This window comes from Mustelus asterias, chromosome 2 (genome assembly GCF_964213995.1).
Source record: "Mustelus asterias chromosome 2, sMusAst1.hap1.1, whole genome shotgun sequence".
NCBI classification, from domain to species: domain Eukaryota; kingdom Metazoa; phylum Chordata; class Chondrichthyes; order Carcharhiniformes; family Triakidae; genus Mustelus; species Mustelus asterias.
This window is the reverse complement of record NC_135802.1, coordinates 63,914,273-63,941,565: the sequence shown is the minus strand read 5'-3', so window position 1 is coordinate 63,941,565 and position 27,293 is coordinate 63,914,273. Positions and strand designations below refer to the sequence as shown.

The 27,293-nt window shown below is 42.0% G+C and overlaps 1 protein-coding gene across 1 annotated transcript in view; it reads right to left on the bottom strand.

Annotated features, from left to right (window-relative positions):
* LOC144508500 (contactin-associated protein-like 2) overlaps positions 1–26,749 on the bottom strand; it is a 1,535,312-nt gene extending 1,508,563 nt beyond the window's left edge. The window contains exon 1 of the mRNA XM_078236477.1: positions 26,734–26,749. The gene's annotated coding sequence lies outside the window, so the exon portion shown is untranslated. The remainder of the gene's footprint in view (positions 1–26,733) is intronic.
* Between the last annotated feature and the right edge of the window lie 544 nt (positions 26,750–27,293).

Genomic DNA, 27,293 nt, shown 5'->3' with positions numbered 1-27,293 from the left:
AAAACAGCTTTCTTCCCAATAATATATGAAGGAACTATCAAACTTCAGGTCTGAGCACACCAGACACAACATTGAAAAAGGCTTGCATAAAATAAGAATGGCTGCAGCAAAAACTAATTCAAGAGAATAAATAAATCAAAGTTCCTGAAGATTTGCTTTCAGTTTAAACATTTGCTTTGCGTGATCAATGTTTCCTGGAATAATCAGTGTAAACATTTGAACTTGTATGAAACCCACATTTAGTGTGATTGTCTCTCTATGTAAATTTGATTAGTCTGATCAGATGTTGGATAGCTTACACAGAGACACATACATTTTTAATGTGAAAAGTGCAATGCAGATGTCCTGTGTGAACAGATGTCACCGTGTATGAAATTCCCCTCAAACTGCTGAGAGATGCAGCACCAAATCTTTCACCAAACAGTACCCTGCTCTGTACTTAAAAAGCTGATAGCAACCAGGGGACTTTAGATATTACACTTGAGCTCAGAGAGGAGAAAAATCATCCAGGGTGTACACTTGTGATTGTTATCGAGTAATTGCAACTAAAAATAGTACCACATAGACATCAGGTTAAAAACGAGGTCAGGTTTCACTGTGATACACTCCAAAGTTCAATAACGTGTCTGCACTCTCAGTCTAGATGCACACTTAAAGAACAACCGCCAGTTTGAGTGACTGGTGATTAGAATGGCCACTGGTAATAGCCAGAAATACAAGACACAGACCATGACCCGTGACCCACCAACTCCTGCACATGAACCCACAAAAATGACCTTGAGCTTAAGGCTTGATGATATTAAAATGAGCACAGCATGGAACACTGCTGCAATTGCATTAATCACTTTATTGATTAAGTTTAAGTAATTAGTATTAATAATTGATATTGTAAAGATGCTTGTTCACCAACTTAGGGAAAAAAAACAACTTGTTTATTTACAGGTTAAAACTATACAGAGGCTTGCTGCCTCGTGGCTGCAATCAGCTCCCAAGATTTGTCCGAGTACAGATGGCCTGCGCTTACCAGGGTGACCCCCCACCTTTCTCCCAGATTGGTTCCCTGGGACATGTAACCATTAAACGTTTTTTAAAGTTTATTTAAAGTTTATTTATTAGTGTCAAAAGTAGGCTTACATTAACACTGCAATGAAGTTACTGTGAAAATCCCCTCGTCACCACACTCCAGTGCCTGTTTGGGTACACTGAAGGAGACTTTAGCATGGTCAATGCACCTAACTATCATATCTTTCGGACTGTGGGAGGAAACCGGAGCACCTGGAGGAAACCCATGCAGACACGGGGAGAATGTACAAACTCCACACAGATAGTGACCCAAGCCGTGAATTGAACCCAGGTCCCTGCCACTATGAGGCAGCAGTGCTAACCATTGTGCCACCGTGCCACCCTTTACTCTGCAGATTGATCCTTGAAAGGGACAATCACCACAGTTGTATGATAACCAAAATATATACATTATAATACAGACCTGGAAAAGATTTCAAACAACTGACATCTGTATTAGCCAATCAGGTTTGGATTCCATTCATAATCTCGAGGGTAGTGTCATAAGAATGCAGGACAAGTCCAACAGAACTTTTTATTGTGGGCTCACTTACCGACCTGGGAATGATCATGACCAACATTGGCAGGGTCTGACAGGATGACCATTAAAACTGCCCAACCGCTAATTGGTTGATAACAATACAACTCATTTTAAAATCTTCTCCAGATTGTTCTGGGAGTGCTTGTAAATGATGGGACCTTCCTTTAGACTGGGCCAAGGCATTGGGAGCAATTCAAGCTTCAAAATACTGGAGCAGTGTCAGATATACTGACTGTCCGAGAACTACTGCACCAATGAAACTGATACCAAGGGAAAGAAGTATATTTTGAAGATACAACGGGTGAAAACAGAGTAAACAAGACATGAATGGAAAGTCAGTGATCCACAAGTTGCTCCTTCTATAGTGCACTTTCTTCTATCCTGGATAAAATTCTAATTCTTGATTTGTAACCCAGCAGAATTCTGTTATATTGATCCAATATTCCAATTTCCATTATTTGACCAATGCCGCTGCTGTTCTAGTTATTGAAAACATAAAAATAATCTCACTCCTTAAATGTAAACGAAGTAGCACTGTAACAGCAATAATAAACATTTGGGACTTCTTTAATTTATGGAACTGTCTGGGATCAAAATTAGAATTTCTAAAGAGCAGCTTTTACTATTGTAACCAACTGAAGGAAGCCAGTAGTCACTTAGACATGAAGAAAACAAATGAGAAAAGTCAGGTTTATTTACCCACAGCACTTGTGTTCAAATGCAGCAATGAAACTTTCAACAAAGATTACAGCCATGATTCTTGTTGGCATTGGCGGCATCTTTCAGGTGGGATTCACACACCTGAAAAGGTGCTAACGAGGTTATTGTGAGCAATCCAGTTGAAAGCCCCCGCTGTTTTGAGACCGGGCTGCCATTTTTAAAGGGCAGCCCGATCTCCGCACTCGGAGACAAGCTCCCCTCCCCACAAAAAATTAAATGGTGCCCTCCCGCCACTGACCAGGGAGTCCCACCAACCCCTCACCAAAGAGGGGCATCCTCCCATCCACCCACAAGTAACATGTCACCCCCTCATAGCATGCAGGCATGAAGGCGATGTGACCCAGACCCCCACCCCCCTCAAATCCCCTCCCGACCACCCACTCAGCCTGTTTCCCCCTCAGACCTCCCACTCAGCCTCCCTTCAGGCCATGCACCTTAGCAGTGCAAACACTGCACTGCCTCCTGGCACTGCTCCCCTGAGTTCCAAGGGGGCTCAAGGAGGTAGGTCCAGTGGCCATTTGCCCCCCTGCCAGTGCCAGGCTGCAGAGGATGGGTCCCTCTAGGGTCCTAGGGGTTGGGTGGGCTCGGGCTGGGGACAAGGAATTGACGCCGCCATTCTCCCTTGAGATGGGGATGATGTGTTGCACTGCTCCTTCTACACCACAAACTGCCGGCTCCAAGTGGAGATGGTGATTTCAGGCAGAGCCTGTGATCAATATTTGCACTCCTGCCTATCAGCTGTGAAAATTTGAAAGTGGCCAGGTAACTTTAACCTCCATGCTCCTTGGTCACCAGGCAGGACTTAAAATCATTGCAGCTCTCCATTCTGCAGCAGAAAGTTTCCCTTCTCCTTGTCAGAAGCTGCAGGTGAGAGCAAACCCCTTTGAAGTCCTGTGGCAGAGAGTTAATGTCAATTTCACCTGGGGTGTGGGGTTCCAGTTTGCCCAGCTGTGCATTCAGCCCCAGTGAATTCACACAGCTTTGATTTGAAGTAGCTGAAGTTTCCCAACAAGCAGAAATCATTGAAACTCTCTCCATTGTACTTCAAGCCTTTGATCTGGGAGAAATTCAACGTGCTGTGCCTTGTAAAAGATTCAGCTGCCAGTTCAATGGATTTCTATCATCCTCCAGTCACCTGTGTTTATTTATATTTCATTCATGGTTAAATGCCCCTCAAGTACCCCATTGATCCTGACCATGATAGAACATAGAACATAGAACATTACAGCTCAGTACAGGCCCTTCGGCCCTCGATGTTGCGCCAACCAGTGGAACCAATCTAAAGCCCCTAAAGCCCCAATCTAAATGTTGACAGAGTCTAAGCCTAATTGACAGCCTGTAGTTTCATTTCCTATTTGAAGTTAATTTGAATATTTATCGGGTTTCCGCCCACTATGGGTGGGAACTCAATCAGGTCTGGTAGGGTGGGCCAGGTTCCAAACACATTTCCGCATTTCTTGCCCGATGCTCTGAGCCATCACGATACTTGCCGGGAGCTAGCGGGCCTGGAAAACCACCCCCCCCCCCCCCCCCGCCCCCCGACATTTCTCACTCTCAATGCTTTCCTTCCTCTTCAAATAAAACCTCTTCACAACTGAACAATTCCCCTTGCCCTGTATCCTTGCAGTAAAGGCAATTAAGTTCAGCAAGCTCTTAAAGCTATACCACCTTGCCTTGGTGATGTTGGCAAGCTTTCTTTAACTTGTTGTACCTCTAACACAAATACTAATTGCTAAAAGTATTGCTAAAAGAGAAAGAGACACGCTGTTGAAGTTTTTGCATCCCATCAGGAAAGATGCAAGAATGCCAAATTTCAAAGAGGTCAACAATGTGTGCTGCCTGTGAAATAGATTCTGATTGGTTGATTCTCATTGGTTGAGAAGCTTCAAGGTGAAAAGCTTTGACAGATGTCTCTTCTTTCAGAAATACTCAAGTTCAATACGACCAAGTGACAACATTCAAAGGCCTTTGGCTCACACATCATTACTATCTCAGTATTTTACACTATAATAAACATTCAACAGAATAAAACTTTAAAAATTTTCAGCTGATCCTGATGAGGGTCGAATATAGGACCTCTTACTGTTTCACTTGCTTCATCCATTGAATATTAATTCCACCCTCTTGTGAAGTTATATGAACTAAGGAATAGCATGATGGGAAAATTGGTCAACTATTTGGTACAATATGAGAAAGACTGACTCCGCATAACTTAAAACAAGGCTGACCTCTGTATAACCTGATAAGACTGACTCCGCATAACTTAAGACGTGAATGAGATCAGAGAAGGTCAAGCTATTCCAATTGCCTGACCTCTATAAGGCCTGATAAGATTGATTCCTCATGACCTAGGGCTGTATGAGTAAATAAAACAAGATAAGGTCAGAGATGATGGGAGTCACCAACCTTCTTCTGTTACATCAAAGGGCAAGATAAGGGTATGAATGATGAGACAAAAAGTTCTAGGAGGTCAGCAGGTTATGACATGATTAATGGTATTGCTTATGATTCTATTACTGATCGAATTCCTGAATAAGCTCTGGTCACGCTAACTGATAATGATTATGTATAAATACTGAACTGTTTCTTTCTGAAAGTGCGGACTTGAGGAGGAATTAGCAAGTTGTACCAACTGCTCTCTGAATTCAAGTTTTCAGCCAAAACTGCATGCAGTCTTTCGTAAATAAAGGCTAATTATTTTGTCAAAACGAACTTTGTTGAGTTTTTCTATCACAGTCAAAGGAAACAGGAAAGTTTCCACTTCAACACTCTGTGTTACCTTATTGGATATCTCCCCACTTGACCCAGCTGCTTGACAAAGTTGCTCTTACCCAAAACTATCAATCAATACCAAAAATTTGAAAAAATATTCCACTACACATACACAACATGAAATGGCTCAGGCATCACGCAACCCAAGCTCCCATTCTTTGACTCCGTCTCGATTTCCTGCTGCCTCGGCAAAGCAGCCAGCATAATTAAGGACCCCACACACCCCAGACAAAAGTTTGAGGTCACGTATCAACCGACTCAAGAACTGCTCCTCCCCTGCTGCCATCAGACTTTTGAATGGACCTACCTTTCATTAAGTTGATCTTTCTCTGCACCCCATCTGTGACTGTAACACTACATTCTACACTCTCTCGTTTCCTTCTCTATGAATGGTATGCTTTATCTGTATAGTGCGCAAGAAACAATACTTTTCACTGTATCCTAATACATGTGACAATAATAAATCAAATCAAAAATCAAATCATTTGGCTTTTTTAATAAAATTCAGTAAATCTTTTAAGACCGAACCTCTATCTACATCAATCAGGTTTGTTTTTCCTGAATATTTGCATTTAACTACATTTCAACCTGTTCTGACTCATTTTCAGTCCAAATATATTTTGATGGCTAGCACTCCAAGTATCTTGGAACTATTCATATAAAAGTGACACAAAAATAACTATTTGAAAGATTAAATATCATAATCATCCTGATTAATACAAATAATGTAACTGTGATATTAATTACAATTTTGTATCTGAATGCGTTTCTTCAAACAAAGTTGTTTTCATTTTCGCAATGGTTCACGTGCAGCATGTAGTCGCTTGCTTTAATATTTAATTAGCAATTCAATCCTCCTCAGTCTGGAAGATACAGAGATACGTGTGATAGGTTATATTTGAGAGATATAACTATAAGGTCGACTAATGATACTTTCCGTGCAGTCAATGGATGTAAATTACATATAACAGATTTTAGCTGCAACAGTTACAATGAGAAAAACAGACTCAGAATATAAAGGGTAATTAAGATTTACTTTACTGCCTTCATTTGGCCAGTCTGTATTTGAAGTTGGCATGCTGATGGAGAAGCATCAAAACACCCATTGTACATGAAGCCATTGTGTGTACTCAAAATCTAATTACTTGTATGATTACTGTATGATTTTGTCCCAGGTGATCTGCCATTTGCTATCCATTTATATTTCCCTGTGATAGATCAACATGTGCAGATTGGTGTCACCATGCTGCGCCTGATACACAAACTTGCAAACCTGGCATGACATGATGATCTGCATGTTAGGTTTCAAGGTTTGTAAAAATACAAAATACACACTCTCAGACTAATCTTACAGAAATAGCTATGGAGAAAGATAGGTCTGGCCCAAAAGTTAAAATTCTAAATTGGGGCTAGGCCAATTTTGGTGGTATTAGACAAGAACTTTCAAAAGTTGATTGGCAGGCAAAGGGGCAGCTGGTGAGTGGGAAGCTTTCAAAAGTGTATTAACCAAGATTTAGGATAAGCACGTTACTTTTAGAGTTAAAGGCAAGGCTGGTAGAAGTAGTGAACCCTGGATGACTCGGGATATTGAGGCCCTGGTCAAGAACGAGGAGGAGGTGTATGACATGCATAGGCAGCTGGGATCAAGTGGATTCCTTGAAGAGTACAGAGGGTGTCAAAATAGATTTAAGAGAGAAATCAGGAAGGCAAAATAGATTTAAGAGAGAAATCAGGAAGTTCAAATGGGTGGCACGGTAGCACAGTGGTTAGCACTGCTGCTTCACAGTTCCAGGGACCTGGGTTTGATTCCCGGCTCGGGTCACTGTCTGTGTGGAGTTTGCACATTCTCCTCATGTCTGCGTGGGTTTCCTCCGGGTGCTCCGGTTTCCTCCCACAGTCCAAAGATGTGCGGGTTAGGTTGATTGGCCTTGCTAAAAAATTGCCCCTTAGTGTCCTGAGATGCGTAGGTTAGAGGGATTAGCGGGTAAAATATGTGGGGGTAGGGCCTGGGTGAGATTGTGGTCGATGCAGACTCGATGGGCCAAATGGCCTCTTTCTGCACTGTAGGGATTCTATGGATTCTATGGAACACAAGATTGCTTTCGCAGATAAAGCAAAAGAGAATCCAAAGAGCTTCTACAAATACATAAAGTGCAAAAGAGTAACAAGGGAGAGAGTAGGGCCTCTTAAGGATCAACAAGGTCATCTATGTGTGGAGCCACAAGAGATGGGTGAGATCCGAAATGAATATTTCTCATCAGTATTTACTGTTGAGAAAGGCATGGATGTTAGGGAACTTGGTGAAATAAATAGTGGTGTCGTGAGGAGTGTACATATTACAGAGAAGGAGGTGCTGGAAGTCTTAAGGTGCATCAAGGTAGATAAATCCCCGGGACCTGATGAAATGCATCTCAGGACATTGTGGGAGGCGAGACCCATGAGGAAATTTGTGGTTCCCCTAGCAGAGATATCTGAATCATCGACAGCCACAGGTGAGCTGCCTGAAGATTGGAAGGTAGCAAATATTGTGCCTTTGTTTAAGAAGGGCTGCAGGGAAAAGCCTGGGAACTACAGACCGGTGAGTTTCATAGAATCATAGAAACCCTACAGTGCAGAAGGAGGCCATTCGGCCCATCGAGTCTGCACCGACCACAATCCCACCCAGGCCCTACCCCCACATATTTTACCCACTAATCCCTCTAACCTATGTATCCCAGGACTCTAAGGGGCAATTTTTTTAACCTGGCCAATCAACCTAACCCGCACATCTTTGGACTGTGGGAGGAAACCGGAGCACCCGGAGGAAACCCACGCAGACACGAGGAGAATGTGCAAACTCCACACAGACAGTGACCCGAGCCGGGAATCGAACCCGGGACCCTGGAGCTGTGAAGCAGCAGTGCTAACCACTGTGCTACCGTGCCGCCAGTTTACCATCTGTAGTGGGTAAGTTGTTAGAAGGTATTCTGCGAGAGGATGCTTTATCAAGAAAGACATTTAGAAAATCAGAATACATTCAGGCAGCCAACAAGGGAAAAGGAAAATTGTGTTTGACAAATTTATTAGAGTTCTTTGAAGATGTAACAAGTAGGGTGGATAAAAGTAAATTAATAGATGTAGTGTATTTAGATTTTCAAAAGGCTTTCGATAAGGTGCCACAAAAAAGGTTACCACACAAGGTAACAGCTCATGGTGTTGGGGTGACATTTAAGAATGGATAGAGCATTGCCTAACTAACAAGAAACAGAGTGAGTAAGGATAAATGGTTTTTTTCAGGTTGGCAAACAGTAACTAGTTGAGTGTTACAGGGATCAGTGCTGGTGTCTGAACAACTTAATATCTATATTAATGACTTGGGTGAAGCAATTGACTGGATTGTTGCCACATTTGCTGACAATGCAAAGGTAGGCTGGAGAGCAAGTTGTGAGGAGCATTGTAATCCCACACAGCAAATAACTGAAGCAGTTCAGTAAGAATTAATAAGGCTAGACTCTGCTTTTGCTTTCATGCTCTGCGATCTGGGATCAAGCTAAGACCAAATTAATAGAATAATAGACTTCTCTGCCCCTGATTACAGCATTCATGCATGCAATGGGAATTTTTATAATTTAAGTCCAGGAACTTCTGGCCATTTGTCCAAAGTACAAACATCCATAATTTGATGCAAATTGCCCAAAATGATCAATCTCACGCATTGGTGACAACTATGGCTGATATGAGAAATGAAAAATATTATTTTTCATGCAGTCAATGGATGTAAAAATATATTATAGCAGGAGTTGCTCTCATCAAAGTTTGAGTTACTGCTGGTCTGAGCTGACTGTGGAATTCTTAATGTAAAACTGAAGGTACAAAAGCAAGCACAAGTATTCTATTTTAGTTCATATATATTTATTTAAAATAGTGCTCATCAAAATGAGGGATGTTGGTGTTCGTGAAATGAAGGAAATAGGATTAATGGTCCTGAAAAAGGGTAATTGACTTGAAAAATTATCTCAGCTTCACCTCTCCACAAAAACAACCTGGTCAGCTCAGGGGTCCAGATTTTACAGCAGATTTTCAGCATCTGAGGTATTTTGATTTTGAGTTGAGGAATGAAACTTTTTGTCATTTCAAGCACTTCTAAATCACACATAACATGGCCAGAAGTCATTAAAACAAGTCTTAGCCCAAACCTCAAAAGTGCGCCATGTATTGTACAGGTGTAATATTGAGCTGAACTTAATGGCTGCAGTGATCCTGCTCACTGGCTAGAAAGCCAGTGATAACCCTGCTGCAGCCATTTTTGGGGGCCTTGACAGGATTAAATTTCAATTACCTGACTGATGTTGGAGTTCCTGTGCCTTTGGAAGCAAAGATATCAGAGGTGTGGAGGAAACCTAAGTGTGGTGGGCTACCTGGGGCAGTCCATGCTGCCAGCAGAACTCCCAGTAGGGCATAGGGTGTTCAATCGGGAGACACCATGCACCCCTCACCAATGGACTTGCAGGAAGGCTGCAGAATACCATCAGAAAACCATTTTATGGGGAGACGGTGGCGTAGTGGCAGAGTCACTGGACAAGTAATCCAAAGGCTCAGGCTAATGCTGTGGAGACATGGGGCAGGATTTTTCCGGCCTCTCCACAGCGGGTTTTCCCATGCCGGATACGGCGAGTCATTGGCTGCTGCAGGATCTTTGTAGCCTCTTGAAGTCTATGGGCTTTTGCATGGCTCACTCACCCTGTCACCTGTGAACCTGCCACGGGAGCCAACTTCAGCGGGTCCGGAAGATCCGTCGCCAGGAGGGGACAGATAATCCCGCCCATGGGTTCAAATCCCACCATGACGGCTGGTAGAATTTAAATTCAATTAATAATAAAAATCTGGAATTGAAATCTAGTCTCATGGTAACCATTAAACAACCATCGATTGTCTTGAAAACCAATCCTAATTCAGTGATGCCCTTTAGGGAAGGAAATCTGCCATCCTTAACTGGTCTGGTTTACATGTGACTCCAGACCAACAGCAAAGACACTTAACTCCTTCTGAAATAGCCTTAGCAAGCCACTCCATTTAAGGGCAATTAGAGATAGGTAACAAATGCTGGCCTTGCCACTGGTATCCATATCTCAGGAAAGAATCTTTAAAAAAGCAGAGTAAATCACCCTTATTTGCCCACTTCAGGGCCACAATAGGCCAAGGAATTGAAAGGTGGCTCTGAATGTACCTACCCTTGACAATCACATATGTATACATTGCAAGCAAAGGGCTCTGTATGCCACACCTTCCCGCCCAATGACATGGCCTCCATTCCCAGTGACAGTGTTAAATTCCACCCATTTCCTACATCAAATATCCTAAGGCCTTGGGTACAATTCTGTGCTGTATTCCCATACAACTGGGAATTAGATTGAGACTTCTTATAGCCAGGAGTTAGAGGCGATTTCTATCTCATTATGATGGGTTGGATTCACACCCAAAACCAACAGATGTAAGACTAATGTCCTGCCCACCACACTGGGTATTTCCCTGCAAAATTCTATTTTCTTCTGCAATAGTACCAACATTACCTCCCTCATTACTTCCCAGGTTTGAGATGAGCCATCATATTAGATGAAGCTAATTATCCAACTTTGGGGTTCAATTTGATGTTAAATTAGATGAACCGCCATGCTTTAATCAAACATTCAATACCAAATCCCAACTGTTGCCCAGTTCCACTCATATTATGCTTGCAATGTATGGTTGTACATGGGGCAAACAAATTTACCACAAGTTCTAGAAGCTCCACAATAAATTTTCAACACCAGTAGTTATAAAAATATTTCTGCTAAATAAGATAGAATTTATCATAAATTGTTATTTCCTAAATAATCTTCTGGTCACAGTTAAATAATTTCTTACCAAAGTAATAAATAGAATTCATGTTCTGTCAGAGGAAGTGATGGAGATATATTAGACAAAGTCTTATCAGACTGGGCAGACCCTGTTTCCTCATCAAACTGATGCAGTGACTAGTCGAGTCCTAATACTTCAGATGGGAATCAAAAATTTGTTGAATACCTGAATGGCCTGATGCCATCATTAAAGTGTGAGTGTAATTAGTCTTAAAATGCTGCTGCCACAGTTGGTGAGATTTACCAAACATAATGTATGTTGATTCAATTTGCTGTGATAGAATTCTGTGACAAAAATCTGTAGTTGGAATGCTTAAGCTGCTGAACTGCCAACTATGCGGTCTGAATAACAGCAAAGGCTTGCAAAAGTATTGAAATCAATGCACGTCTTTTAATTCAGGAACACACAACAGAACTGGCATGAAAAAGAAAGCTGATTTTATAATGCAGAAAAATGCCAATATGTTTATGATTGTATAATATCTATGATTGATCATCATACTGGAGTTTTTCTCCTCTTCCTCACCATACCTCTCCCTGATCGGATGTCAATTAATGACAACACTCTATGAATTATGTATGCCAGAATGCTGTCTTGTATAATTCACTCGTCATTAATATGTTCCCGAAATCATGACTATTAGACTGAATTTTAATGGCAGTGATACAGAGAAATGAATTTTTATTTTTCATTCTTAGAAATATGAAATTATAGGAATCCATTAATTATATCCAATTTGTTTATTTCAGAAATATCAGAAGATGCAGTTTATTTTTGTACTGAGTTATCAGGTGACACACATCATTTAAGTTAGATGTTGTGACAGCAACAATTGCAACGTTTTTGTCATATCCTGACATTCAGCACATTGATAACCCAGGACATTAGCTGTCCACATGTCAGTTTCTGCAGATGTTTGCCAGAAGTGAATGCTAACAACGGCAAGTGTGGATATCCATGACAACCTAGGTATAGCACATAGGATGAAAAGCTATCAGTAAAAGAAAGCAATAGGTTCAACCCAACAGAGAGATTTAGAAATACTTCCCAAAAAAAAACACGCAGTTACATGTAAACACGTACAGCACAAATACCTTGAATATAAAATAATGATCCCCTGCAAAATCTCTGCTTCATAGAGGGAAATGCTCATCCTGGGAACTAAGAATTACAGAAACAAAAAAAACCCTAATGTTTGTTTAAAGTCAAATTAGTCTTAGCCACGAAGTTGGAAACTGCAGGAAGATAACAATGGACTGGTCAGATGGCCAGAAAAACAATATACAAAATACAATCAGTAGAAATGCAAGGTAATACATTTGGAGAAGACAATTAAGACAAGACAAGACAGAACACACGACATGATACTAAGAAATGTAAAGGAACAAAGGGACATTGGAGTGCATGTCCACAAATCCCTCAAGATAGCAGGTGTTATGTTGTGACATTCTAGCATTGTCAAGAAATTTCATTAGGAACAAGTAGGTACTTACATTCCTTACACGCTTACAACATGGTTTCTGGATGTATTCTTCTTGAGAGGATTCCACCCTCTGGGGTGATCACTCACTCTCAGTTTCCATTGGTCACAAGTCAGGAGACTCGCTTCTGCTGTACTATCTTAAAGAGACAGATACCACATACACAACTGCAGGTAAAGAAAGTATACAAGATAGTGGGGGGAATCATACCAAAAAATGGCAGTGTTGGTTCCAGCGAGAAAAACTCACCAGAGAAATGCATTGGTTTTCCCTCCAGAAGTTATGACACTTCCTAAAAAAGTCAAGGGGGCATGTTTCACACCTTCATGCAGGGGCAGGGCCTCAACACGCCAGCAAAGTATGGCTACTCTGAGATTGGGGCACCCCGATCATAACAAGAATAAAGTATCCTTCAGCTCACCATGGAGATCTCAGTCGGCACTGCTATCCACCCCCGAACCCAATCATTGGCCCCTTCTCCCAACACCCTCCCGATCACTAGTTCCTTTTCACCTCCCCACAAACCCCCGAAGGGCTAGCCAAACGCGAAACGTTGGCTCTATTCTATTCTATCTCCACAGATGCTGTCAGAACTGTTGAGATTTTCCAGCATTTCCTGTTTTTGTTTCAGATTCCAGCACCCTCAGTAATTTGCTTTTATCATGTCTCGGTGAGCCTGTTGTAAATCACGCCGACGTAATGATATTGAAATCTATTTAAATTCATGTAAAGCAGGTTCATGCCTACCATGTCTGGGTGAACCTGATGATATTGCTGGTGTGGGACGGAGAAGATCTGAGAACGTGAGATCTGTGGCTTCTGGATCTTGGGCCGCCACTGGCTTTTTTGATTTGATTTGATTTATTATTGTCACACGTATTAGTATACAGTGAAAAGTATTGTTTCTTACACGCCATACAGACAAAGCATATCATTCATAGAGAAGGAAAGGAGAATGTGCAGAATGTAGTGTTACAGTCATATCTAGGGTGTAGAAAAATATCAACTTAATATTAGGTAGGTCCATTCAAAAGTCTGATGGCAGCAGGGAAGAAGCTGTTTTTGAGTCCATTCATGTGGACAGTGAGCGTGGGCTCAAGATCCTGCTCACTATCATTTATTGGCCAAGGTCTAGACTATCAGAGCAGGGAGGTTTTGCTGAAGTATATAAAACACTGGTTAGACGATAGCTCAAGTATTTCATACAGTTCTGGCTACTGCATCACAGGAAGGATATGATTGCATTGGAGAGGGTGCAAAGGGTATTTAGGATAATGTTGTCAGAACTGGAATATTACAGTTACGAGGGAAGATTGGGCAGGCTGGGATTTTATTTTAACTGAAGTCACCAGTGGGAATTCTTTCCATTCGGGGTGAGAGTTGAAGTATTCTCACTTTCATTGTTTATTACTTTCATGACTTTTTTCAAATTTGGATCTTGATGTGACACTGAAATCTTTAGATTAGCTGTTGCCCACAAACGACTGGATTTATTAAAATTCATTTTCATTCCATTAGCAGGATGTGAACTCACAGCATCAAGGCTGCATATCCACTTCCATAACCACTACATCACGATAGGGTCGTTGGTATTAACTTTACTCCTCAGTGAACTGTCAAAAGTTATATTTTGGCCACGATTTTCCCAAAATATGAAGTGGCAAGAAAGCCGGAGTCCGGCGTGGTCTGGATGGTGGATCTCAGTCATTTCCGAGGAGAGTGGTGAGTTGCATGCCGGTTCTGGGAGGCGTGGGGCCTAAACACGCCGGTGAGCCCAATTGATGGGGCACAATCTGGTTTGCACCAATCGAAAGGGACCAGGATGCTTACAAACCATTTGGCACCGGGCATGGAGCATGTTTTTAAGCCCACACACTATTTTCCGGGTTTGGCACGATCTGCTCCAGGTACAGGGAGGTTGGAAAATCGCCCCCTTGATGCAGAATCATTTTTTCTAGTTTTTTTACCTGCAAAACCAGCGAAACCGATGAAAATCCCACACAATTAAAAAATAATGTCCTTTAGATACACTTAAAAAGAAATGTAGAAATGCATGAAAGAGAAGGGCACTGAAGGACATTGCATTGGGGTGAGATGAAGTAAATAGAGGAAGCTCATATTGAGCATTAACACTGGCAGAGACCAATTGATCCAAATAGCTTTTTGCTTTGCTGTAAATTCTTTGTCATTCAATGTAAAAAAAAGAACAGAATGATGACCCACCTCCCCCCAGTTCTCCCCTAAATAACTTTTTCCTAATACCACCAGCAGTATTAATTATGCTAAGTATTATGCATTATTCTATTGCACTGTTTGAAGTTCGATATGGACTGTAATATCCTGATTAAAATTTCCATAAATTGTGGTATTTATGCTGAATTTACAACTTCAGTGTATAAAATATGTTGTTAAATTCAAAGTATAGCGATGGTTAATTCCACATGTATTATTCAGAACTTCATGCCACAGTTATATCCTTTAAATAAAGGAGATTGATTTAAATCGGTTTTCCAAGAACATTTTTTTAATATGACTTTACACCGTAAAGCACAATGTGAAAAGCCGCTTTGTAAAAGTAATAAATGCTACGCAGATCAAAAGGTCATTAAATTGCATCTATTTTTTCCTCTACTTCTGACAGTTAATAAGAATATAATGTGTAATGTGTATTGGAAACAATTACATAAGGCGGTTTTTGTATTACAGGTATTAGTGGACAAAATTATTAAAATGCATTGCGAAATTACATAAACCAAACATAGCACAAAATCAAGAATTCATTTCTGATTGAAGGATATGGATTCTGAATATGTTTAAAATATAAAATACTTAAAGTCCAGTTTCTTTGAAATTCATTGGCAGTGCACGAAATGTAAGTTTTAGTTCCACCAACCTTCCATGTTCCCACATTTAAATTAAATTTAATTATAATTTATCCTATTCAATTTTTTTCTAGTTATATCCTGCCACTCTGCTGCTTTCATGGGGAAGAACTTTACTGGTTCGCTTGAGGCTGGACCACAACGGGCAAACGGGTAGGCGGCCGGATGGAGTTGGTAAAATCAGGGTGGAAACCAAGTGGGATCGACTATGTCCCGCCTGCCGTTGGAGAATTTTACCAGGAATGGGACCGGCTTCTGACAGGTTTCCTGTCACAAGGAGGCAAGAAGCAAAGTTAAATATTGAAATGCCCTATTAAAGGTCATTTTAACAGACAGTTACCAAAGATGACAGCAGCCCCAGCCTCTGCTCCCCTCCCTGGGTGGGGAGGATGTCAGCTGCATGCCAGGTGTGGGAGGACACATTTTTTATTTAACAGGCAATAAAAAAATGTACGGTACGGTGGTTAGCACTGCTGCTTCACAGCTCCAGGGACCTGGGTTCGATTCCCGGCTTGGGTCACTGTCTGTGTGGAGTTTGCACATTCTCCTCGTGTCTGCGTGGGTTTCCTCCGGGTGCTCCGGTTTCCTCCCACAGTCCAAAGATGTGCAGATTAGGTTGATTGGCCATACTCAAAATTGCCCCTTAGTGTCCTGGGATGCGTAGGTTAGAGGGATTAGCAGGTAAAATATGTAGGGATATGGGGATAGGGCCTGGGTGGGATTGTGGTCGGTGCAGACTTGATGGACCGAATGGCCTCTTTCTGCACTATAGGGTTTCTATGATTCTATGATTCTAGGCAAGGCAGCCCCTGACGCCCCCAGGTTTGATGTGGAGATGCCGGCATTGGACTGGGGTAAGAACAGTAAAAAATCTCACAACACCAGGTTAAAGTCCAACAGGTTTATTTGGTAGCACAAGCTTTTGGAGCACTGCCCCTTCATCAGGTGAGTGGGAGTTGTGTTCACAAACAGGGCATATATAGACATAAACTCAATTTACAAGATAATCCCCAGGTTTAGCAGAGAGGGATTTCCCCTCCATCCCAAATTTCCTTTCACCTACCTGGTGTAGGCTGCAGGGCCCGCATCTTCCTCAGTCGTGCTCACCATCCCTGGTGGCTCTGCTGAGGATCCTGACCTTAGATTCCACCAGTACCACTGAGCTCCTGACCTCTGATTGAACGAGCAGCTCGACGGGCCAGGTGGCTGTCCTTAACAGGACAGCAAATCTGATTGCAGCTTAATCTTGGGTTGCCACCTGTGAAATTTGGGAGGAGAGCCTGCCAGTTTGACCAGTGTGCTGCCAAGACCAGCCGCCTGCGTTTTACCATTTTTGGAAAATTCTGCCCCAGGTAACATTAGTGGCGACAAGGATCATGGTTTGGATTTTCAGTTGCTGGGGGCTGAGGACTGGACTGGGTGTGGGCATGATTTGGCAGCACAAGCTTTTGGAGCACTGCCCCTTCATCAGGTGAGTGGGAGTTGTGTTCACAAACAGGGCGGCACGGTAGCACAGTGGTTAGCACTGCTGCTTCACAGCTCCAGGGTCCCAGGTTCGATTCCCAGCTCGGGTTACTGTCTGTGTGGAGTTTGCACATTCTCCTTGTGTCTGCGTGGGTTTCCTCCGGGTGCTCCGGTTTCCTCCCACAGTCCAAAGATGTGCAAGTTAGGTTGATTGGCCAGGTTAAAAATTGCCCCTTAGAGTCCAGAGATGTGTAGGTTAGAGGGATTAGCAGGTAAAATATGTGGGGGTAGGGCCTGGGTGGGATTGTGGTCGGTGCAGACTCGATGGGCCGAATGGCCTCCTTCTGCACTGTAGGGTTTCTATGATTCTATGATCTATGATTTGAAAATGCCACCACCTCTGAAATGTGATGAAATTTTCAATGGGATGGTGGGTAAAGAGTGTCTGGAACCTGCCCAGCCACCAATCAAGTGGCTATTAAGGTACTTGTGGAGCAAATTAAAAGGCCTCATCAGGCCTGTTTCAGTAGCAGGAAGCGGAGCACACAGTGTATATGTCGGGGTAAACCTGGTGTACACACAGCATAAAGCCATCTGACCTAATGGAAGCACTGTTCAATTCAAAAGATAGACAATCATGCTTGGCTACTCAATGAGTGGCAGAGATTTGCCATTGCTGGTGCTGAAAACTTTACTTTTCTCACTAACGAGAGGTTTGAAATCCTGAGAAGGGTGCCAGCATTGTGGCTTTCACCTGAGCAGCAAACATTGGTAAGGGCACCTGCTGCACAAACTACTGGAAGCTTAAGGACCAGAGATGGGAAAAGGCCAATCTCACATAAGGGACAAAAAGCAAAGTGGCGCCGCAATAGCAGGCCAAAGAAGCACAGAGAGCAGCCACAAGGAGGAGTGTGTTTTCCAGTGGCACTTACTCAGCAACAACCTGATCACTGATGCTCAGTTTAGATTCCCCCAGTACCACTGAGCTCCTGACCTCATTGCAACCTTGGGCCAAATGTGGACAAAAGAGCTAAATTCAAGAGGTGAGGAGAGAGTAACTGCCCTAGATCGAGTATGGCATCAAGGAGACCCTAGACAAAATGGAGTCAATGGGAATAAGTTGGATAACTTTCCATTGTTATCACTCATACCTGCCACAAAGGTAGATGGTTGTGGTTGTTGGAGGTGAACCATCTCTGTCTCAGGGCATCACTGCAGTAGTTCATCAGGGCAGTGTCCTAGGCCTAACCATCTTCGGCTGCTTCAACAATGACCTTCCCTCAATCAGTCCAAAGATGTGTGGGTTAGGTTGATTGGCCAGGTTAAAAATTGCCCCTTAGAGTCCTGGGATGCATAGGTTAGAGGGATTAGCGGGTAAAATATGTGGGGGTAGGGCCTGGGTGGGATTGTGGTCGGTGCAGACTCGATGGGCCGAATGGCCTCCTTCTGCACTGTAGGGTTTCTATGATTCTATGATTCTATGATAAGGTCAGAAGTGCAGATGTTCACTGATGATTGCACAATATGCAGCACTGTTTGCAACTACTCAGATACTGAAGCAGTTCATATGCAGGAAGATCTGGACAACATTCAAGCTTGGGCTGATAAGTAGCAAATTACATTCACACCACACAAATGCCAAGCAATGCCCATCTCCAACAAGAGAGAATTTAACCCTCCCCTTGATATTCAATGGCATTACCATTGCTGAAACCCCCACTATCAATACCCTGGGAGTACCATTGACCAGAAATTGAACTGGACCAACCATATAAATATTGTGGCTACAGAGCAGGTCAGAGATTTGGAATTCTGCAGACTGTAATTTGCCTCCTGTCTCCCCAAATACTGTTCACCATCTACAAGGCACAAGCCAGGAGTGTGATGGAAAATCTCCACTTGCCTGGATTAAGCAGCCCACTTGACTGGCACTCCATCTACCATCTACCATTCACTTCTACCGCCAGTGTCAACAATGTGTACCATCTACACAATAAACTGCAGCAACTCACCAAGGCACCTTCCAAACCTGTGATCTCCAAGATAGACAAGGACAGCAGATGCATGAGAACAGCACCAGCTGCAAGTTCTCTCAAAGCCACACACCATCCTAACTTAGAACTATATTGCCATCCCTTCACTGTTGCTGGGTAAAAATGCTGGAACTCCCTTCTAATAGCACTGCGGGTTCCTACAACACATGGACTCGTGGTTCAATAACGAGGCTCACCACCACCTTCTTAAGGAATGGGTAATAAACGCTGGTCTAGATATCGATGCCCACATTCCCTGAAAGAATAAAAAATATCCACTGGACACAGCATCTGGAATTCTCACAGATATTCTCAATAGCTGTAATAATCCTTGATGGGATGCCTTCCGAAGAGAGAATTTTCCAGAGTGAAGGCTTATGAAAGTTCAAATGCCTTAGTGAAGTCAATAAAGCTGATGGCCTCGGGGGCTTGGAACTGTTGGCAGATCTCAAAGATATGCAATTGCGTAAAAATGTACTCAGTGCAAGAACATTTTGGATTGAAGCCTAACCTCGAAGTTCACAATCCACTCTGTCTCGAATACAGCTAAGGATCAATTGACAACAGACTTCACCTGCTATTGATTGGAGGGTGACTCCCCTGCTGTTGTCACATTCTTCAGATTGCTTTTTTGGGGGATGCAGACCATTGACCTACTTTTCATTCCTGGGGAACAATATTAGGATACTTTATATGCTAGGAGACCTATTGTTCTTGAGTGCAGCAATTGCCTTTCTCGCCTCATTTTCCATTAACTGCTCTAATTGGAAGCTCGGTTGAGGGCTGGTCAATTTGGGAATGGTTGGTCCAAGTAGGTTTTTTGTGGACTTCCTGAAAGTGTTCTGCCCAGCATGATACCTTATCTTCACCTTTTGAGGTAAATGTACCATGAAGCTCACAGCTTATGAATTAATAATTGTTTGCCCATAGTTAACTTAATTAAGTACAGAGGTTCAGAGTCAAACCTGAGGAATCAAGATCCCTTCCTGTCTACTGTATACCACTGTAGGATCACCCTATAATCAGCCACCTTCTCCACTGAAGGAACGCTTCAACTGACATTGGATTCTGGATTCCAGACACACGTAAAACCCTAATGGGCATTTTATTGTGGTCATGCCTTGAACCCTCTTCCTTTTTCCTTATCCTCTGTTTGTTGTGTGAGTGAAAAGGGATGGATATCGCGAAATCCCCATATGTGTAAGTGTAAAATTAAACCAATTCTTTTCATTTTATCTTGCCTTAAGTTTGCTGAGCATGCTATTCATAGAGAATTGGGACACTCCAAATTTAAGGGTTAGGGAAAGTACACCACCATTTATAAAAGGGGGAAATCAGAAATAAAACATACTTTTCGGTTCATTGACCGGTAGAGAGCAGGAAATCAGGGCAATTTAATTTGACCACCCGTCCTCTCCAGGACAAGTTTTATTCTCATTTGACTTCTTCACAGGGGTTTGGTACATTTGAGTGACCTGCGAGACCATTTCAGAGTCAACCATCTTGCTGTGGGTTTGGAAGCACATATAGGTCAGACGGGACAAGGGCAACAGATTTCATTGTAGGATATTAGTGAATCAGATGGCTTTTTAACAATTCAGTAGTTTCATTGCTACCATTACTAGGGATAAAGGAGCAGGAGTAGGTCTGTCAAGCCTGCTCCGCCATTCAATTCGATCACGGCTGATCATCTACCTCAATGCCACTTTCCTGTGCTATCTCCATATTCCTTGATGCCATTAGTCTCCGGAAATCTATCGACCTGAAACTAACGTTTCATTCCAGACAGGTAATTAATTGAATTTAAATTCCCTAGTTGCGGTGGTGGAATTGAACTCCGGTTTTTAGATTGTTAGTCCAGGTCTCTGGAGTATGAGTCCAGCAACATGGACACTATGCTGCTGCTGCCATTAATCAAGATCCTGATGACACTTTGAACATGTTGAACAAACAATAAGATCATTTACCTGACAACAGAACAATATTGAAAACAGCAAACGGTTGTCTGAAACTGGAGGGAATGTGAAGGAGGGACAGAAAGCGCTGGAAACTTACAGCAGTGCAATTCCAGCCATTTCTATTTTTACACCACAATTGAAACATTGCAATTTTTCTTTCTACCCTGTCAGTATACAGAAGACATTCCAGCCATTTTTGGAGAGTATCTGACCAACAATATTTCCTGCAGATAAAAAATCTCAGGGACCATATTTGTAACTTATGCTTTCAGGATCTGTAGGCGTTGATTACTTGCAAAAGTCTGGCTACAGTTTCTGACACTCGGCTGACAATTCAATTCTTTACTGGCGTCTATTCACAGACAGCCATCGATTTAACATCTGAAAAGAAACCACTTGGTTTGTGATAATAGAAGTGCTGGGCTCTGAGCGTTGGCAAGAACCTTTCAAATTGTATTTGCACTATCTTGAGCTTAAACATTCATCATTGGTCTAAGCTGGGTGGTTCTTTCTCACGGTGTAACTGGAGTACTATGACAGTAAATACTTGATGGGTAATGCTTTAATAACATACGTTCTGCGTTAAAGAAAAAACAGTAAAACTTGGGAAATAATTGGCATTGGTCTGAACTGGTCTTGTATACCTTAACATGGAACATCAGTTAGAACAGGGCTGGCACATGGTAGATATGAGGTGGTAAAACAGATGGGGGACTCAGAAGAAGAAATTTAATACTTGACCTATTTTAACTATTGGACCTCAGGACTATGAGCAAAGACTCCCAGCAGAACTTAATGGGAAGGACGAGGAGGTGGGGTGGGAGTGCAATTTAGCATGGCATGAGGCTTACTAAATAATTAGTCTGACTAAGTCTTATTTGCTCAGTGTTCTTGATGCTATTCTATTGAATGGAATGATATGAGCATCCCCTTATGATTTTTCAAGCTGGACAGTCAAGGGCAAATGTGAGGGAAGAAAGGGAATCCTCCCCAATGTAAAGTAAAAAGTTTATTTATTAATCGCAAGTAGGCTTACATTAACACTGCAATGAAGTTACTATGAAAATCCCCTAGTTGCCACACTCCGGTGCCTGTTCGGGTACACTGAGGGAGAATTTAGCATGGCCAATGACCTAACCAGCACGTCTTTCGGACTGTGGCAGGAAACCCACGCAGACACAGGGAGAACATGCAGACTCCATACATACAGTGACCCAAGCCAGGAATCAAACCCGGGTCCCTGGCGCTGTGAGGCAGCAGTGCCACCGTGCTGCCCTTTTAAGTGGTGGTGTTGGTGGTTGCTACGGCTGGGGGAGAGGAACCAGAGCCAGTTGCATTTCAAGGAGTGGGAGGAAAATCCAGGAATGGGGCAGCACAAGTTTCTTTCTGGGACCAGGATGCAGAAGGAAATCTAAAAAATATGAAAACTGCTTAATTTCACAGGTGGTGTAAAACAAGCCCTGATTCACTACCACACATTTTTTGAAGGCAATTATAATTAAAATTATCCTCTCTGGTTTTATCCCGGGCAAGATTCAACAGTCATTCATCTTTAATAGATAGGAAATCCAGCTGAAGGGATGTTTGCTGCAGAAGGCATTTTAAGGCTAATAGACTGAAGCTGTGATTTCAGAGGCACTTTTAAAGTCTCATACGAAAATTAAAGCAGAATGCTGTGAATCCTGAATATCTGAAATGAAAACAGTAGTGTTGCAAAAGCTCAGCATCTCTGGCAGCATTTGTGGAGAGAAAAACTGAGTTAACATTTCGAGTCCAATACGACTCTTCTTCCGAACCCTTCAGTTGGCTGCCAGTCTCTTCTCATACACTCTCTTCACTGCTTTTCTTTCTTTTTTCACTTCCCCTTTGAATATTCCATATTCAGCTTGGTTCTGAATTATGTACCTGCCTTCTGTCATACACTCCCTCTTTCTCATCATCTTACTCTCTAACTCTTTTGTCATGCAGCAAGCTTTGGTTTATTTGTGCTACTATTCCTCCTTTTGGAACTGTACTTTGACTGTACCCAAACTATCTTCTCTAAATGTTGCCATTGTTCCATTAGACTTTCATCTGCCAATCATTAATTCCAATTTACCTGAGCCAGATCCATTCTCATCCCACTGAAAATGGCCCACCCTGGATTGCTGCCTGTCCTTTACCACAGCAAACCTAAACCTTCCGGTGTTATGAGCAATGTCCCCGACTGTTCTCTAATTTTGATCTAAACCACTCATTTATCTTTCTGTCTATCCAGCATTCGAGATGTACATGATTATTTTAAGTAGCCCAAGTCATCTAACAGAAATCATTGGCAAAAATAGAAACTTGGCTCCAATGGCTTCAATTTCCATTACCCCAGTATAGATTTAATAAAGCAGCACTTGCCCTTATTTGTGTTACCACCTAACTCTGAATAGGGATGCTTTGTGATAAAGATAGTCAATGTAATGCATGCGCTCACAATTTGATCTACCAAATGACTAACTTTAGGAAATTACTTGATTTTGTTTATTAATATGAGCTATTATGTTTATCACAAATAAAAAATGATTAATATTGACTTTAATTTTACACTTTCTAATTGTAATATTCTAGTCTAACATTCCCCATAACCTAAATCCCAGCTTGATTGCTTTCAAGGAAATAATTCTTCAACATCCAACAGTGTCCAACCTATAATTAGCTCTGAATATAAAATGTTGAAAAAGGAAAAAAAACAATCATGTTATCTATCCTTCACAACTGTCAAGTATTTCCCTTTTATGAAAGGACAATTTTCACTTTTCAATGGACCCTTTGCATGGACATTTTATTTACTCAGTCAGACAAGAAGTAAAAACTGCTTCTCCATTTTAGAATTCCATTCTGACCATCACTATCTGATTGTCATTCTTCTTTAAGCTTATACGTCCATATAATGCCAGAATGTTTGCTCCAAAGATCAGTGTTATAAGGTCAGAGAGTAATGAAAATGCGTTTGGTCCTTTATATTCTGAAGGTGCATTCAGCACCATACTTAAATATCAGAGCAACCTGACAGAAAACTGAAAGGTTTTGTCCCTTATGCTTTTTTTTCTGGAGAATTAATACCTGCTCCTTAGCAATTCATACTCGCAATTTTAAAAAAAACTTAGAGAGGCAATGGAAATCTAAAATTATATCCACTGACTTGAGGTGCTATTTTAAAAATAACTTTGGGCAGAATTTAATGCCATCCCCTGTGGTAGTTACGATGGCGGGAGTGCATTTAATCATGCAGAAGGGGCGGCTGGTAGGGACCCTGTCACTTTCCCACCTCTGCCCTGATTATGTCCGTGGCGAGAAGGCCTGTGGACTGCCTTCCCAGCCTGCTGCCAATTAAGGCTCTTTAATTGCCAATTAATGGCCGCTTGAAGTTCTCATCTTGCTGCTGCTGGTATTAACCCAGCAGCAGTTGGGGACTCACTATGCGGGCAGAACCACAAGCAAATATTGTGGGATTGCTTGCAAACTCCAAGGGGGCTGGACCCTTCATTCAAAGACAGTCAGTGCCTGTTTGAGGGACCCAGTATCAGGAAGGGGGTAGGACTACTGAGAGCCATCCCGCTGCCCTTGCTGTCAGCCCCTTCCCCCATTCCCTGTGCTTCCATTAAATTCAGTCCTTTATCTCTCTCTCTCTCTCTCCTCAGATGATGCATGTTCTGTTGAGTATTTCTTACACATTCAGCTTTTATTACAGATTTTCCAACATTTGCAGAATTTCAGTTTGCAATGTGTTGACACATTTAATCATTTTAATACAGAAGGTTTGTAGGACTCAGGTAATTTCTGTTCAAGTATGCTTCAGACTTTGTCACAGCACAGATAAATTAAATGTTGAAGCTTAATTTAGGCAGTTGGAAAACATTCTTGGAAGTTAATACCTTGCTCTAAACGCATCTGTAGTTTAAAAATTAGGACAGAGTGGAATAAAGTAAGGGGATTCAAGGTGCAGTGAGAGATGGTAAAGCACAAAGAAAGTGAGAGAGAAATAGGCGGACAGATAGATGTGGGATGTGACACACACACAAATAAAACAAATCACCAAAATGGCATCTATTATAAAAATGTATTAGATATGCATTATAATTGTGAAGTTTTGTTGTCCTCAGCCTATTATTTTAAGTGAAACTGAAGCTATTTTATCCACAATTTCACAGAAGGCCCTGCATGGAATCTTTTGGATTAGTAGGTCTGTTGCACTGTTAGGCCCCACATGATCTTGGCTGGATATTGCCTGGTTACAATGATCTGGCAATCCAGTATAGTTGAGGACAAGGCCCTGCTGCAACCTTTCAGTGTCTTCACAGCTGTCAGCCAATCCACCATTAATGGATTTTGTCGCAGTCGGTCTTATGGAACCACAGCCCTTACTCACTGTGTCGCAGGGCGCTTTAAAGAAGATTTATGGGAGCTTTGAATGACAAAGAGGCATCACACTCTATTCCTTCCCTCCCTAACATCCTGCCACTGCAGTCCGCGACTGTTTATCCGTTATTTTGAAGCCAGCCTCCGGCTCTGGAGATTGCACCGTCAATCCACAATTCATAGTGGAATAAGGACATGTTTACATACTTTCACGGCCGTCTGAGTGCAGTATAAAGATATTAAAAGATTTTTTAGAACTGAAAATAATAATTGAAATTCAGCAAACATTCATTCAAAAAGGTGGCTTAAGCAGAGCATCACTTCATGCTTCTTAATGTGAAAAATTAGGTATAGCCGAGTAGCAAAATGCTCCCACAGCAATGACGATCCATAATATGAAACTTCAGCAGCCTCAGCAACAGAGCAACCAGTGATTTCACAGTGCTAAATTTCTAAATTACACTGTTGTGGATGAGACTCCTTCAATGCGGCACCCATTTTGAAAATTATCCCCAGTATCACCACACTGCCAATGAGATATCAAAATAACACATCTAGGAAGGGTAAGTTTTCTCTGCCAGCTTGGTAGAAGAGGGTGTCAAGCAAGAAGATAAGCTAACAACAAAATGAAGCAGACATACAAAAAAACTCAATCAATTATATATAAATAGAAATCTGTTCCACATATAGCACCAAAAAGCCCAGAAACCCAAAAATGTTATTCCCCTGGCTATGCTTATTTTTGGATCCTGTAATAAGAACTAGCTTTCTGACTTAATTCTGTCTTCAAATGTTGTGTTTACATTCTTTATTCACTATCCCCGCAATTCGACAGCCTCTAAACGATTGGTTTTGGGGTCTATGACAATATAAGCAACAAATCAATTGGGGGCTTATCATCCTTTGTCCATTCCTTTAACATAGAAATGCACAGCTTCTCTTTTCCTGCAGTCTGACACAACCGGCACATTGGGATGCTGGAAACACAATTGACCAGCCAATCAGATTGCTGCTCAACTAAACAACTCCAAACCTGCATAAATGGAGTCAGGTATATTCCGCACAGTTTGCATGATCACCTCTAAAAAAAAGCAATGTTGGCGATGATTATTACCATGTTCTAAACCATTCGGGTTATTCTAGGATCATGGATAAAACTGTGCCATCATATTTCTGGTTTGTAGGCAAATTTTTTTCTCTGGTCCAGCATCACTGCCCACAATAAGCAGAGCTCATGTCCTTTAAGCTCCAGAGAGCACAATGTTCTGTCCAATAAATGATGGAAAGACCCAGGGATCACAATTGAGAATCAGCACCTTGGCACCAGCTTCTGGATTATACTACTTGCAGCTACGGTTTGTGATTTTCTTCTTTGACAAGTGGACTGAATATGCACCAGACTATGACAAGTGGTGCTATTTCTATATGACAGGTGAATGAACAGTAAACAATAAAATATAGTGGCATGTACATTTCCCTATTCTTGATGCATACAATAATAAAATGCCACTTGTCTTCTCTCTGAACCGAGGCATCAAAGAAAAATTGACTTACCATATTTTCAGTGTGGCTTAGCTCCTTTGCAATGTCAACCCAAAACTCAAAATCACATTGATTTTCGCTGCTGACTGTCAAACTGAACCACCAACTATCGGCTAAACTTTGGACTACACACAAAAACCAATATAATACTTGGATTGGAAATTTCCAGCAATCAATCCACCCAACAAAGTGAATACAATCATTTCATGACACTGTTACTTTCTTCAAGGTCGAGGACACGGTTGTCAGGTTGTCTGTTTCTTTTATCTATGACAAGGTATTTGTGAGGCCAACCTGATGAAGTTTTTCTGTGATGAAAGGTTATATTTTCCTGATCAAAGTTACAAAGACCAACAAGCCGCGAGTAAAGTGACAGAAAAGAGCAGCAAGAAGTGGGGATGGCCAAGGAAGGAAAATTGCTTAACAAAATGGAAGCGGGGGCGGGGGGGGGGGGGGGGGGGGGGGGGTGCGGGGTGGGGGGTCGCTGACCCCAACAGCTTGCACCTCTAAGACCAAGAGCAGTACAAACTGCTTGGTGAGGGATTTTTTTATTTATTGAGCACCTAATAAAA